The sequence below is a fragment of the Dipteris shenzhenensis genome, chromosome 2 (genome assembly GCF_047967505.1).
Source record: "Dipteris shenzhenensis isolate YYH24624 ecotype China chromosome 2, Dip_SZ_1.0, whole genome shotgun sequence".
Taxonomy (NCBI): Eukaryota; Viridiplantae; Streptophyta; class Polypodiopsida; order Gleicheniales; family Dipteridaceae; genus Dipteris; species Dipteris shenzhenensis.
In genome coordinates this window covers 34,643,838-34,657,991 of record NC_141597.1, presented here as the reverse complement: position 1 = coordinate 34,657,991, position 14,154 = coordinate 34,643,838, and the positions used below count along the sequence as shown (strand labels likewise).

At 47.2% G+C, this 14,154-nt stretch overlaps 1 protein-coding gene across 3 annotated transcripts in view; it reads right to left on the bottom strand.

Annotated features, from left to right (window-relative positions):
- Positions 1-14,154, bottom strand: part of LOC147904674 (Phosphoenolpyruvate carboxylase family protein) — a 125,967-nt gene that overhangs the window by 43,657 nt on the left and 68,156 nt on the right. The window lies entirely within an intron of this gene.

Sequence of the window (14,154 nt, the reverse complement as noted above, 5' to 3'; positions counted from 1 at the left end):
ACATGGGGAGTTGACATAGGAGTGAACAGGGATGACCTAGGAGTGAACAGGGGTGACCTGGAGGTGAACATAGGTGACAGAGAGGTGAACATGGGGAGTTGACATAGGAGTGAACAAGGGTGACCTAGGAGTGAACAGGGGTGACCTGGAGGTGAACATAGGTGACAGAGAGGTGAACATGGGGAGTTGACATAGGAGTGAACAGGGGTGACCTAGGAGTGAACAGGGGTGACCTGGAGGTGAACATAGGTGACAAAGAGGTGAACATGGGGAGTTGACATAGGAGTGAACAGGGGTGACCTAGGAGTGAACAAAGGTGAACATGGGGAGTTGACATAGGAGTGAACAGGGGTGACCTAGGAGTGAACACGGGTGACCTGGAGGTAAACATAGGTGACAGAGAGGTGAACATGGGGAGTTGACATAGAGGTGAACAGGGATGAACTAGGAGTGAACACGGGTGACCTGGAGGTGAACATAGGTGACAGAGAGGTGAACATGGGGAGTTGACATAGGAGTGAACAGGGGTGACCTAGGAGTGAACAAGGGTGACTTGGAGGTGAACATGGGTGAACAGGGGTGAATAGAGGTTCAACCTGAGTGGCAGGGGGGAAGAGGGATTAAGAAGAAGTGTGTGTCAGAGAAGGCAAGGGCTGTTTCCGTCTTGCCAGAGAAGGAGAAACTCAGTTTTTATTAGTCTCCCACCAAAGAGTGCAACTGGGCAGAGAGTAGAAGCTTGACAGGCTTAGGAAAGGGAATACATTGTTGTTTTTTTTTTTTTTTGAATAAATAGAAATTCAACTAATAGGAATGGAAATCCTTATCCAAAGAGAGAGAGTCAATGTGGATGATACTTCTTTACCCTTGAGCCATTTACAGGCGCTGGTAACTTCTTGCCCTCCAAGGTGGCCAAATAAACCCCTCCACTGGGAATAATCCTTGTGATAAAGAAGGGCCCTGTCCAGCCACTGACAAATTTGGGTTTATGCTTCAGGAACTTACTGGAATATAACAAGACCAAGCTGCCAACTTGGAATTCCCTCTTCCTGAGATTTCTGTCATGCCATGCCTTCTGCCTTCTTTGCCAGACTTCCTGAGCAAGGATCGCTTCACGACGATGTTCATCCAAGGCTTCAAGATCCCATAATCTCTCAAGTGTGCATGCCTCCAAATTATCATCCATCTCTGCCATGACCCTAGTGGTCTTCATGTGGAACTCATAGGGCATAACCGCCTCCAAGCCGTAAACTAGCTGGAAGGGTGAATATCCAGTGCTAGCCTTGTATGCTGTTCTGTAAGCAAAAAGAGCAGCTGGTAGTAGAATATCCCAATCTGCCAAGGAATGAAGGCATAACCGAGCCACAATATGAGACATGGTCCGATTGGAGCTCTCGACCAAACCATTGGCTCGAGGGTAGTATGAACTAGAGGTCTTGTGAACAATTTGCAGTTGGGTGATGAGGTCAGTGATGACATCATTGAGAAAGTGGGTACCTCTGTCACTCATCAATTCCACAGGACATCCAAACCTAGAAATGATTTGATCATACAAAAATGAGGCCACAACTTGAGCAGTGCAGGTCTTCGCTGCCTTAGCCTCCACCCATTTAGTGCCATAATCAGTAGCAATCAGAGCATACTTGTTCCCTCTTCGAGTTGCAGGAGAGATGGGTCCAACAAAATCCAATCCCCATCTATAGAAGGGTGGTACAGGGCTGGATGGCTGAAGGGGAAGGTACTCCCGTCGGGTAGGCTTCGGCCCCCCTCTTTGACATGAGTCACAGCGGCGCACATAAGCATAGCAGTCTTGGAATAGCTTTGGCCACCACAACCCAGAGCGCATTATCTTTCTAGCAGTGGCCTCTAGTGCCATATGACCTCCCCCCATTCCTGAGTGAGCCTCCTGAAGGATGGCTTGTGTTTCATGAGGGAGCACACACCTCCTTAAAATGTGGTCCTTCCCCAACTTGTACAGCTGACCCGCGATCAGTTTGAAAGGAGCAGCCTGAACAATCTGCCTCCGCTTTTGTGCTCGAGTTAACCCTTTGGGGAACTCCCCTGTAGACAACAAGTGTACAATGTTTGCATACCATGGGGGAAAGCAGTCCACAGCAAACAGGCAGTCATCTTTTGGTACTGTGGCATCGACACAGAAGAGGCCCGCATCTGGAAGGTCATCATCAACTCCTATGGCTGCTTCACCTGAAGAGATCCTTGACAAGTGGTCTGCTGGTTGATGCAATCGGCCTGCTCTCACTAGGATGTCAAAGTCAAACTCTTGAAATAGAAGAATCCACCTGCTCACTCTCCCCCCAAGCGTTGGTTTGTTCAGTAAGTACTTAAGAGCTTGATGATCAGTAATGATGATAAACTTACTGCCCAAGAGATAGTGCCGATACTTTGTCATGGCATAGACCATGCCCAAGCCCTCGCGTTCAGTGGTGCTATAGTTTCTTTCTGCTCCATTGAGTTGTCTGCTTGCGAAGTACACAGGTAGGTCGAGTTTGTGCTCGTCATCTGGTTGGGCCAATATCGCCCCAATCGCCAGCCCACTTGCATCTACATGCACATGAAAAATGACATCCCATTGAGGTTGCCGCAAGATGGGTGCCCTTACTAGACAATCCTTGAGGTTGTCAAACGCCAGTTGTTGAGGTGCCGACCAGTTGAAGGACTGCTCCTGCCGAAGGAGTTCCGTCAACGCCACCGCTATGTCGGCATAGGACCTGATGAATCTTCTATAATAACCCACATGTCCCAAAAAAGACTTGACTTCTCTGGGTGTTCGAGGAATAGGCAAGGTCAATATCACTTCCACCTTTGCTGGGTCCGTGGTCATTCCCTCAGCCGAGACAATGTGGCCAAGGAGAACCCCTCGCAAGGCGAGGAAGAAGCATTTGTCCGGATTCAAGCACAACCTAGCTTCTCTGCACTTATCAAAAACCCACCTCAACTTACTCATGTGATCAGTCTGAATAGCAGGTTCGAGGTGAGAAGCATTCTTACCATTGAACACAGAGAAGTCATCCAAGAATACCTCAAGGAACTTTCCGATGTTCTCTTGGAAGAGTTTGGTGACAAGACGTTGAAACGTGGCCGGTGCATTGCAAAGACCAAAAGGCATCATCCGGTAAGCATAAGTTCCCCATTGGGTGATGAAGGTAGTCTTTAACTGATCTTGCTCTCGCACCCGAACCTGGTTATACCCACTGTATCCATCCATGAAGGAGTAGAGAGCATGACCAGCTACGGTTTCTAGCACCCTGTCAGTGAAGGGGAGAGGAAACCTATCTCGACGTGTGGCGGTATTCAAACTCCTATAGTCGACACAAACTCGGAGTTTTCCAGTCTCTCTTTTGGGCACCACTACGATGCCACTAAGCCATTCGGAGTAGTCAACAGGGTAGATCAACCCTGCTTGCTCCATCTTTTGAATATCAGCATGGACAGCCTTGCCATAGTTAGGATTCATGCGATATGGTCCCCTGATCACCGGCTCTGCTTCCGGATATAGATCGATGCGATGTTCCATGAACTCAGTGGGTACTCCCTTTAAATCCTTATATGACCAGGCAAAGACATCAACATACTCTTGAAAAAAATCAGACAATGCAGCAAGGAGATAGTCATGTTCCCAGACCCAACTGGCTACCTTAAGATGTCGTGGTTGGTCTTCTGTCCCAATGTTCAGATACCTCCAATCCCTGGCATGGTCAACCTGAGGTATGCTTCTTGATGTGGAGTTGTTCGGTTCTTCTACTCCCACTGCTGGGTGCGCAGGAGAATCATCCAGAGAAAAATCCCCCACTACTTCTTCCATCCAAGAGCTTGGATAGGACGGTTGGGTGTGTTTTGGAAATGGTTGAAATGTAGAGGCAGCAATTGGGCCCATTCTCTTCTTTCCTTTTTGTGCTTGCTTGAGCATTCCTCTGTATGGTAGTCCAACCACCTCGTATGTAGTTTCGGGAACCTCCTGTGTCGTTGGGGGGTCAGCTTCTGACATATATAAGTCGAGTAGAACAAGGTCCGCGACATCTTCTTCTCCCTGTATGCTGTGGGCTTGCCTTGAAGGTCTGAAGTTCCAGACTCCGGTGTGAATGTGGACGGCTCCTTCAAATTGTCCGGTCTCTTGACCCCTCCTAGGTTGGTCAGGTTGCACAATGGATTCAATAACCCTTCCAAGAGTCATTTCCAGCACCGCCTGCCTTTGAATGACATCAGTAAGTAGGTGGTCATCCTCTTCTTCTGCAGATCCATGAGTGTCTTCTCCAATACCATCATTGTGCTCAGCCAGCCCATGATCTATGTGGTCATCTTCTTCTTGCATAGATTCATGAGTGTTCTCTTCAGGACCATCATTATGCTGCGCCCGCTCATCATCTTCTTGCATAGCATCCTCTTCCTCCTCTGTTGTGACCCCATGGTCATTTTCTTGGTGTGAGGCATCCATGTCGTGTGCCTCCATTGCTTCCATTGTTGCTTCATGGTCTTGTCTTTGAGTCACCCTGGTGGCCTCCCCACCACTTGGTCTGGTACTTGCGGACATCATTCGCTGATACATGTGGGGATTATTAAGAAGGCCAAAAGGCATCCGTTCATACATGAGATCAGCCAAACCAGGTGGTGAAGAGGCTTCCTGGCTCACCTCTTGCGCATTCCGTGAAGTACCAAGATGGGCTTCAGGATCCTCTTCTGGACACAACTCCACCATGTTGATGGCTAAGGATCCCAAGGCCCCCATCCAATCCAAGATGACAGCTTCTTCCTCATCTGGTCTAGCATGTTCCAACAAGTACGTCAAGCTCTCACCATCATCTCGTGCTGCTGTTACATAGGTTTCACCTTGGAAGGGTGAGTCCTCCACATAGGCCAACTCTTCTTTCTGTAGGGGCCAATCCCCAAGTGCCCATCGCTCCTCTTCCACCCCTTCTTCTTCTTCAAAATCCTCTTCCCCAAGTTCCACAGGTCGGTGACGGGCCCTTCCAGTAACCATGTCTATTTCTAAGGATGTGGATCCCAAAGGTAGTCGAACTTCATCACTTGACCAATCTTGAATGGCCTTTGCTGAGCGTAACCATGGTCTACCAAGAAGTAGAGGATAAGTCTGCTCACCCTCCGTCATATTAAGTACAACAAAATTGGACAGGAATGTAACTCCCCCAATCTTCATGTGAACACCTTTTACAGCCCCCATAGGCTTCACCTTGCGTTGATCCGCCATGCGTACTTGAAAATGTACGTCAATTGTCAATTTCAAACCCAGTTGTTGAAGAGTACCTCTCGGCATGATGTTTACTGCTGCCCCACCATCCAAGAAAACATCTTTCAGCTCCACCCCATTGATCTCCACTGCGAGCTTGGGACTTTGTTCACATGTGAGGGCAGCATAGGCTGAGCAATTGTCTAGTGTTACTCCATCTTGAACTGTTACTGTCTCTGGTGTGGGTCTGCCCTGAACAGATCCCCTTTGGCGCCCTCCTGGCATGCGATTCACAAATGCAATAGTCTGATGCTTGATATGTGGAGACAATTGACAGAGTTGTCGTAAGGTGATATTGGGCCTAAAATCCATCAAGTCATCCATCAAAGAATAGGGCTGGACACTAGCAGCAACCTTTTGTGCCTTCATCCGCCGAGCTTCTGGCCGTGGGTCGAAGCTCACGCGAGGGAGAGGAGGTGCCTTTGGATTCTCAGTCAATATTTCCTGTGGTGACTCTCCCATCACCCATTTTCCTTTTTCTTGGGCACTACTAGGCTTCACCCCTTTTTCCTTCTCTTGCTTCATTGTGCTTCCTGAGTGGAAGGTGGATGGGCCTGCCTGTGACTCTTCACGTTTTTGCCCTAAAGTTGTCACTTCTGTTGCAAACCTCACTATTCTGGACTTGCGGGAAGGAAACTGAGGTGTGACGCCTTCATCTTCAGAACTAGATTGAAGATCTTTGGTGACACTCCTGACCACCTCCTAATACCTTGAAGGCATAGATTACTCACTTGGAGCTGAGGTAGTTTTAGAGCTATTGATAGGTCTTGATGGCTGTGGGGCCCTTCGGGTCCTTTCTAATCCAGTTACAGGAGAGGACAACGGTGATGCAGTCCTGTGCCCACTGTCCACCTTGGAGGAAGGAGGTGGGGATGCTCCTCTAGTGACTGAGCTGGTAGGTGATGAGGCCTCCGATATTGATGTTGAATCATCCTTACTACTGTCACCCTTCATTTGTGACCTAGTCACAGCTCCCAACACTGCACCAATCAAATGGGGTTTGTCACCCTCCCCCGCCACTACTACATCAACCATGTTGACTTGCGATGTTGATTCCCTTCTGCCATTCGGACAATCTCTGGTGTAGTGGTCATTTGTGTTGCACTGTGTACAAGAGGGTCCCCCGAATGGTTGTGTACAATCATCTTGGTAATGGCCGTACTCGCCACATCTATAGCACATGATGGGCCTGCGAAAGTTGGTACCTCTGCCTCCACGTCCACCTCGGAACCCACCCCGTCGACCGCGGATATAAGGGGGTCCATATCCACCCCCTGACATAGGTGGTTGATACTGTGCATAGTAGGGCGGAGGATAGAAGTATGGAGCCCCAAATTCACTAGGAGTAGGAGCTTGGAGCAAAGGAGGATTAGGATGTAGTGGAGGTGGAGTGATAGGATGGGTGGGTGGTTCATGTGCCTTCACAGGGGCTGAAGCTAGGGGTACTGGCCCTGAAGTGGTCGGTGCAGCTTTGTTGATTGTAGCCACCAGTGGTTCTCCAATTGGATACTCCGGCAGAAGCTTCCTCAACCCCTTAAGATACCTACACTCGGAGGCATCATGTCCATGAATTTCACAAAATGTGCAAAAGGAGGTCGGGGTGGGTACCTTACGCTTCGATGGACATTCCCAGTAGCCATGGCCAGAACCCTTCTTGCAGTCGGTGCACCAGAGACCACTTCTTATCTGAGCTTCAAAGGGTGATGGTCCATCCACTTTTGTTCTGTCTTTCAGACCTTCTTTGATTTCTTCTAATTCCTTCTTGAGTTGCTGCCATGCCTGTGAGCCCTCTTCTCTCGGAAGTTGGGCGGTCTGGGCGGGTGTTGAAGCGAAACTTAACTGGGACCGTTCCATCTTCACCGCTTCCCTCAGAAATTCTTGTAGTGAGGCATGCTCAGGAAGTTTGTCAACCAGCCTTATAGCAATGGTGGAGGGTAAAGCCTTCAAAAACCACCCCTTCATGACGGCGTCATTGGGTGGCATCTACATCTTTGCCGCCAAGACCCTCATCCTTGTGTACATCTCAGAGATGCTCTCTCCAGGCCTCATGGTGTCAGTGGATAACTCTTGGACAATCATGTGTTCGAATTTTTCCAACTTCAAAGTGCGTAAGAATTCCTCCCTTAGGTCTGTCCACGTCTGGAAGTGGTCCGGAGGAAATTGACTATACCATACATCCGCAGCATCTTCCAATGACGAGGGAAAGATGTGAAGGAACGCATGCTCATTCTCCACACCTTTAGCTCTACATGCTGTGAGAAACTTCCTCACATGAGCTTCCGCATCCTCATGGAGGTGGCCTTTGAACTTTTGAGTCTTCACGTGGACCTTGTTGAGTAGCTCGAGAAGTCTAGCTCTGTCTGGAGGACTGAGAACGGCCATCCCTACCCGAGAGGTTGGAGAGGGGGCCATCCCCACCCGAGAGGTTGGAGAGGATGCAAGAGTTGGAGGGAGTCCCGATGGGGCTGTAATGAGTGTTGGTGCTCCCAAGGAGGAGACCACCCCGACAACTCCTCCTGTGGGGGACCAAAATGGAGAAGTCACTACTGATGTAGTCATAGAGGAAGTGTACCCAGATGGTAGGGCGTAAGTGAGGGGTCTCAGTGTTGCAGAGGGAAAGGGTGAGAACATGGAAGATGTGGGGGTGAAAGAGGATGGGAGAGCATTAGGGAAAGAGAGGCACGGAGTTGAAGTCATGGATGAGTAGGCAGAAGGGAAGGAAGGAGGTGGTGGAAAAGGCAACACCGGTGTGGATGGAAAGGGAGATGAAACCATCATGGCAAGTAAAGGCATGGCCGGAGCAAAAGTACCCCCCAATGGAATAGATGTAGAAGAAGGATTAGCTAGGAGCCCGGAGCTATGCATAACAGATGAGGTAGCAGCTTGTCCACAAGAGGTTGAGGCGGGAGCAGATGGAGTCACCACTCCGGTAGAAGTGGTGGTTGATGAAGACATCGTTGCAGGAGGAGGAGAGGGGCTGCCTTGACCTTGATGAGTCCCTGAGGAGTCCTCGTCCTTAGTACCCTCTTCTTTCACCTGTTCTCCGCTTTGCACTTCTTCTTCTCCGGAGTCCGGATCTGACCACCAGGGTTCCTGTTGGTCCAAGTCAATGAGAGTGTCGATGAAGTTACTTGCTCTGGCTACTGCTCCAACGGGCTCACTTTGTGCTCGAGTTGAGGACTTCGCAAATTTACGTCGCACGTAATGCTTCTTGTACCTAGTTTGGTCTGCCGGAAGTCTTTTCTCCACTCTCCTCAAGTACCTCCTAGTTCTCTCACTAGCTCCTTCAAATGTTTCAGAACTACTCGGCATAAGACCTTTCTCTAGGACCTTAGATCACCACTTCACTCGTGCTACTCAACACCAGCAGTGTCCCACCGTGATCACCATAAACTGTCTGAGAGGGGGGGGGGGTTTTCCTAACACTTCCGGAAGTATTACCGGAGGCCTAGGGCCACTAGTGCGAGAAGCGAGTAAGACGTGCCATAAGTGTCACTGATGGTACGTAGGCGAGTGCTTGTCAATGGTGTCAACTATGTGCAAGCAGTAGATGGTGTCAACTATGTGCAAGCGGTACAAGTGCTGAAGTGATGTGAGCAAGAAGAAGACCAAAGCAGAACAACATCATGAAAGCCAACCCTCGACCTGAACAGCAAAGAACTTCAACCACATGACACAGGTCCGTTGTACCAGGTGAAGGGAGAGGAGGGGAGGAGAACACAACGGAATGGGATTTTAGAGTAGCGAACAGAGATGGGGAGTAGCATAACTCATTAGAAAGCAAGATGACTGATACACCCCCAGAAGATACACACGAGGCGAGCTCTTGACTCTAGCCTCTCACTCCTTCACTCACGCCTCTCGCCCCTGCCAGAATGGTTTTTTCCCCCTTCCCCTTTCCCCCTCTTCACCTTCTCCTTCTCTGCTCCACCCCCCGCTACCAATCTCCTCTCCTTCCCCCTATTGGATGTCTTCTTGCACCCTTAGCCATCCTTAGCCATTCCACCGTTTGTGGGCCGCTCTGTCCTTGATGGCTTCCGCAACACTCCAGCCTGTCCTGGGTCAGTGAATCCCGTGCTCCATGTGTTCTCCTGTCTATTCCATGTGCTCTTGACACTAGTTGGTTGAGAGGGTTGGTGCACCACCTATGCCTCTTAATTGTTGGACTGCTTCCCATGTGCACCAATAGGTGTATCCCGTGTACCATTGCGCCAGTACTTCCCTCTGATTGACTTTGACCATGGTGAGTCGAGGTTGAGGTTTGGCACTCTTCGGTCATGAACTTTGAGTACAACAGTGATCGTTGCATTGTATGGACTATATAGTCACTCGTATATTGTCCCTCTCTCCTCTCTCTCTCTCCCTTCCCTCCCTCTTTTTTTGGGAAAAAAATAAATAAATTACAAAGCCACCATACGTTACATGCCTTAAATTGTTTTCCATAAGATGCAATTTACCCATACTCATGACGTATAGTACCTAACATATGGTACCACCTTTTGATGGAATAGATATAATCAATCCAATCCAGATCGTTATAAGAATGTAAATGCAAGTCAACAAACCAAGATTCCGGGTACCTTGCAGGTACCTTAACACATGCTTCACAGCCTGCCAATGACAAGTCTTAGGGCTGTGCATAAACCTGCACAGCTGGAGACACTACATACTAAATGTTGGGCCATGTATTACACAAGTAAATTAGGCATCCCACAACCTGGTTGTAAACAGTGGTATCAACGGGTGCACTAGGATCATGAACGGACAGCTAAAGCCCGGGCTCCCTAGGAGTGGGAATGGGCTTGTAATTCTGAAATTTGAACCGTTCCAAGACTTTTCCAAGCAATAAGCCAATGCCTCTGTCATCCTGCACAAATTGGATGCCCAAAATAATAATGAAGCAGCCCCAAATCCAACATTTTCAAAAGTCCGTTGTAGTTCATCCTTGAAATCTGTACTTTTTCCAGGATTTATAAAAGTGAGCAGCATGTCATCGACATAAAGAATAATACAAATCCCTTCCTTCTTTCCTGACATAGAGGGTGCTCTTGTGTGGACTATTTTGCATTTTTTGGCTGGTAAAAAAGGCATCAATCTTGGCATACCAAGATCTAGGGGCCTGTGTCAATCTATACAAGGCTTACTTCAACTTGCATACTTGTCCTCCACGTCAAGCACCAAACAACCAATGGGCTGAGTAACATAGACTTCTTCCTGAAGATCCCCATTTAAGAATGCAGTTTTTATGTCTAGCTGATGAATATTCCATCCATGAAATGCAGCCAATGAAACCACACACTTGCCAATGGTCATACGAGTGAGCAAAGGTCTAATCATAATCTATTCCTTTCTTCTAAGCATAGCCCCTTGCAACAAGACGGGCTTTGTACCTGTCTATGGAACCATCTGACTTTCGTTTCGGCTTGTACACAACTTAGTTCCAATTGCTTTCTTGCTGGCAGGCACGTCCACTAGCCCAAGTGTGGTTTTTCTGAATGGAGTCTGACTCTGCTCGCATGGCCTGCATCCAATGCAAGAGCATCCCTACTAGTAAAGACCTTGGTCAAGGGATTGAAACATCTGTAACCCCTCTTCTCATAGTCCTAGCCCACCAAAATGCACTTCTCATTCTTATCATCAAGCTTGCCTCTCAATTCCATAGGCGCATGTGCATAGGCTACACAACGGAATGTATGGATATAACCCGCATCAGGTTTCCTGTCATACCAAGCTTGATATGGTGTCATCACCTGGTGAACACTTATTCAAAATATGATTCGAGCACATGATTGCTTCCATCTAGAACTTATGTGGCAGCCCTTTGGCTTTAAGCATGCATCTTCCCATCTCCCTGAGTGACCCATTATTCCATTCAGCCACCTCATCATGCTAATGAGTGTATCAAAGTGTGCATTGATGATTGATGCCTCTCTTAGCCAAAAAATCTGTTAATGCCTTGGACATATACTCCCGTCCTCGATCTGAATTTAGGATATGTATTCTGCATTCAAATCGATTCTCCACGAAGGCAACAAAGTGCTTAAACACAGTGTATGCTTCAGATTTTTGCTTGAGAGTAAACACCCAAGTAAATATCGTGAAATCATCTATGAAAGTAACGAAATCTAAATGACCCCCAAGAGATTCAATCCGCATTGGACCGCGAACATCACTGTGTACAAGCTACAATTTTCTTGCAACCCAGACTACCATCCGTTGGGAAAAAAAAACTCTACATTTTGCCAGAAGTAGAGCCCTCACATATATGCTTGGGAACTTGAAACATGCATCCCAGCGTCTTCTTTTCCTTTGCAAGCCTCTTTGGGTTCTCACCCATGTGATGACCCGACTTCTCACAGTATTGGCATTTAAAGGCTTTGTGGCATCCTTTTTGTCCTTCCCACCAACATGTCGAGAAGCATTGCAAGAACTATGATACGGCATCATGCTTGGGCTGATGTCTTCTTGCCCTTATCCTTCGCTGAAAAAGCTCGCTCCCACTACAAGAATGTGATGAAATATTATTTCTAGTCTGCTCCTCCTATAGTAAGAGTGCTACCAACTCTTGAAAAGGGGAGAGGATTTCGACTTCTCCTCATCGACAGATTGAGCAATGTGTGAAAAGAAAGATAGGACTCTAGTAAGGAGTTCAACGTAGTGGAAACAGCTGTGCATCTTGAATAACCTCATCGATATTCAAGGGTTGCTCATGCAAATCTTGAATTTTAGTGGCATGTTCCTGCATAGAGTCCCCTTCATTGATATGCCTCACATCAAGCTCCCTACCAAAAAAATGAGACTCTAGCCTCATTGCGACCTCGATACATGTTTTGCAAAATATCCCAAACTGCTTTTGAAGTCTAGTAGGACCTAATAGGAGAAATTATAACTCTTTACTGCGCTTGTGCTTGCCCAACTGGTGCAGCTTTTTGTTGCCCTTGTTGCCCCTGCCCCCCCGCCCCCCCGCCCCTTCAATGTGCCACCACCACAACCCCTCCTTAGAGTAATTTGACCAGGAGGGCTTCATCGCCTTTGGCATAGTCTCATAGGCCCTTAGCAACCAAAGATAACAATTGCCATAAAGCTCTAAAGACAATAGTTGGTGCCATCCAACCTATCCTCTTGGGCAAGCATCTGAAAGATATCATTTGGATTTTTCTATACCATTTTAGCAAAGTACAAAGAGGCAAGAAAACATAAAAAAGTTCATGTTTGTGAACACCTTACACAAACAAAAAACTCCACTTTCAAAGCCAAGGCTTGAAGATGTTGCCAGGAAATGCACTGCAACCGCAAAACCTCTACTTAAAACTCAGCCAATGCTTGGCTCAACAAGGCATAAACCCACTAAATTTTGAATCCACAAGAGTGAGCAAAAAAAAAATCAAAAACAGTCCAAACAATGTAGAATATATTCAATCTTACAAATTAAAACTTTTTATAGAAGTAACAAAAGGACAAAGAAAAGAACGAAGTTTGCAAGTGAATTGAGACAAAATTATGAGTAAATGAGAAAATTATTTAAGAAGGATAGTAACTTAGTAAGCAAAGCTACGCTTATGTTCTCATCAGTACCCAAGCATAACTGAAAAATTTGCTCCCCATGCAATATATGTCTTCCGCATAATGAGCGAAATTGACTGAAAGTTGCTCCCATCACTGACTGAAAACTGCTCTCCATTCAATATATGTCTTCCCCACAATGAACAACATACTGCCAAAACAAAAAGCAGAGGTTATGCACCTCAAATCAAGGATGGAACAGCAAAGTACAGAACTATACTTACAATAATGCAAATATCAGCTCATAGATGATCCACAAGCCTTAGTTTTTACAAAACAGAGCTGAAACAGCTCCAAACTAAGGGGAAACTGAGTGAATCCATCAGAATACTCTGCAACTAGCTCCAAAAACCCTTCTTGGTGAGGCAAAATGCTGAAAAATAGGTTTAGACTCTCAAAACCAAGTCAACCAGCTGCTAAGCACCTTTGGAGAGCTCGAAACCTGTCAAAAGCAACTCGCACAGCTGTAGACAGCCCCAAAAACCCTAAAACAGGTTCGACCCTGTCTTGGAATGCATGAAGCGGTGAAAGAAAGATCAACCAGGTTGAGGACTGCTTCAAAAACTGCCAAATAGCTTCAAGAAGCTTCCAAAAAACAGGCACCTCTGCCTGGAACAACAATACAAAGCTATTTCTATTGAAAATAGCTCAAAAAGGAAGCAAAAACAGTCAACCAGCAAGAAAACACCCAAAACCAGCAGGAAATGAGTTGCCCCGCCCTGATGAGCCTCGGGAAGCAGGCGCCTTGCCCTTGAACAGCTGTAGGAGATGGCAGCTGACCCAAACCAGGTCGAAATTAACTGGAAACCCTTCAAAAATCAGTTGGCAACTCAGAAAACAGCAGCAACTGCCCTCTAGACGAGCGTCTAGGCTGTACGACTCTGCAAAAGGTGGCCGCCAACAAAAGGAGATGTTTTGCAACAGTTTTTCGCGATGAATCTCAAGTTCTTTGAGACAGAATTGCTCCACGGGTGTGCGGGAGGTGCTGAGAAGCGAGGGGAACCTGCTTTGATACCAAATGTTGGGAATGGAAGCGAGAGAATGAGAGATTATGGAGTTTAAGGAAGCTGAACTGAAATTGCAGCAACAAGAATGAACTACAGAGCTGTGGTCGCCATAAAGACAAGACCTTGGGATGGACCCTAAACATGTGTCGTGACTAACTCAGTGACTCACGCACAAACTCGATGTCTGATTGAGTTTAGGAGGAAAAACCTTAATAAAGGAAAAAAATGTCCCTAACCCTTATTATATTGGCCACTCCCTTAACGAAATATGAATATTTCTAGCATAAAGATTAACTTCTCCTCAGCTAACCTTTGTACAAATGT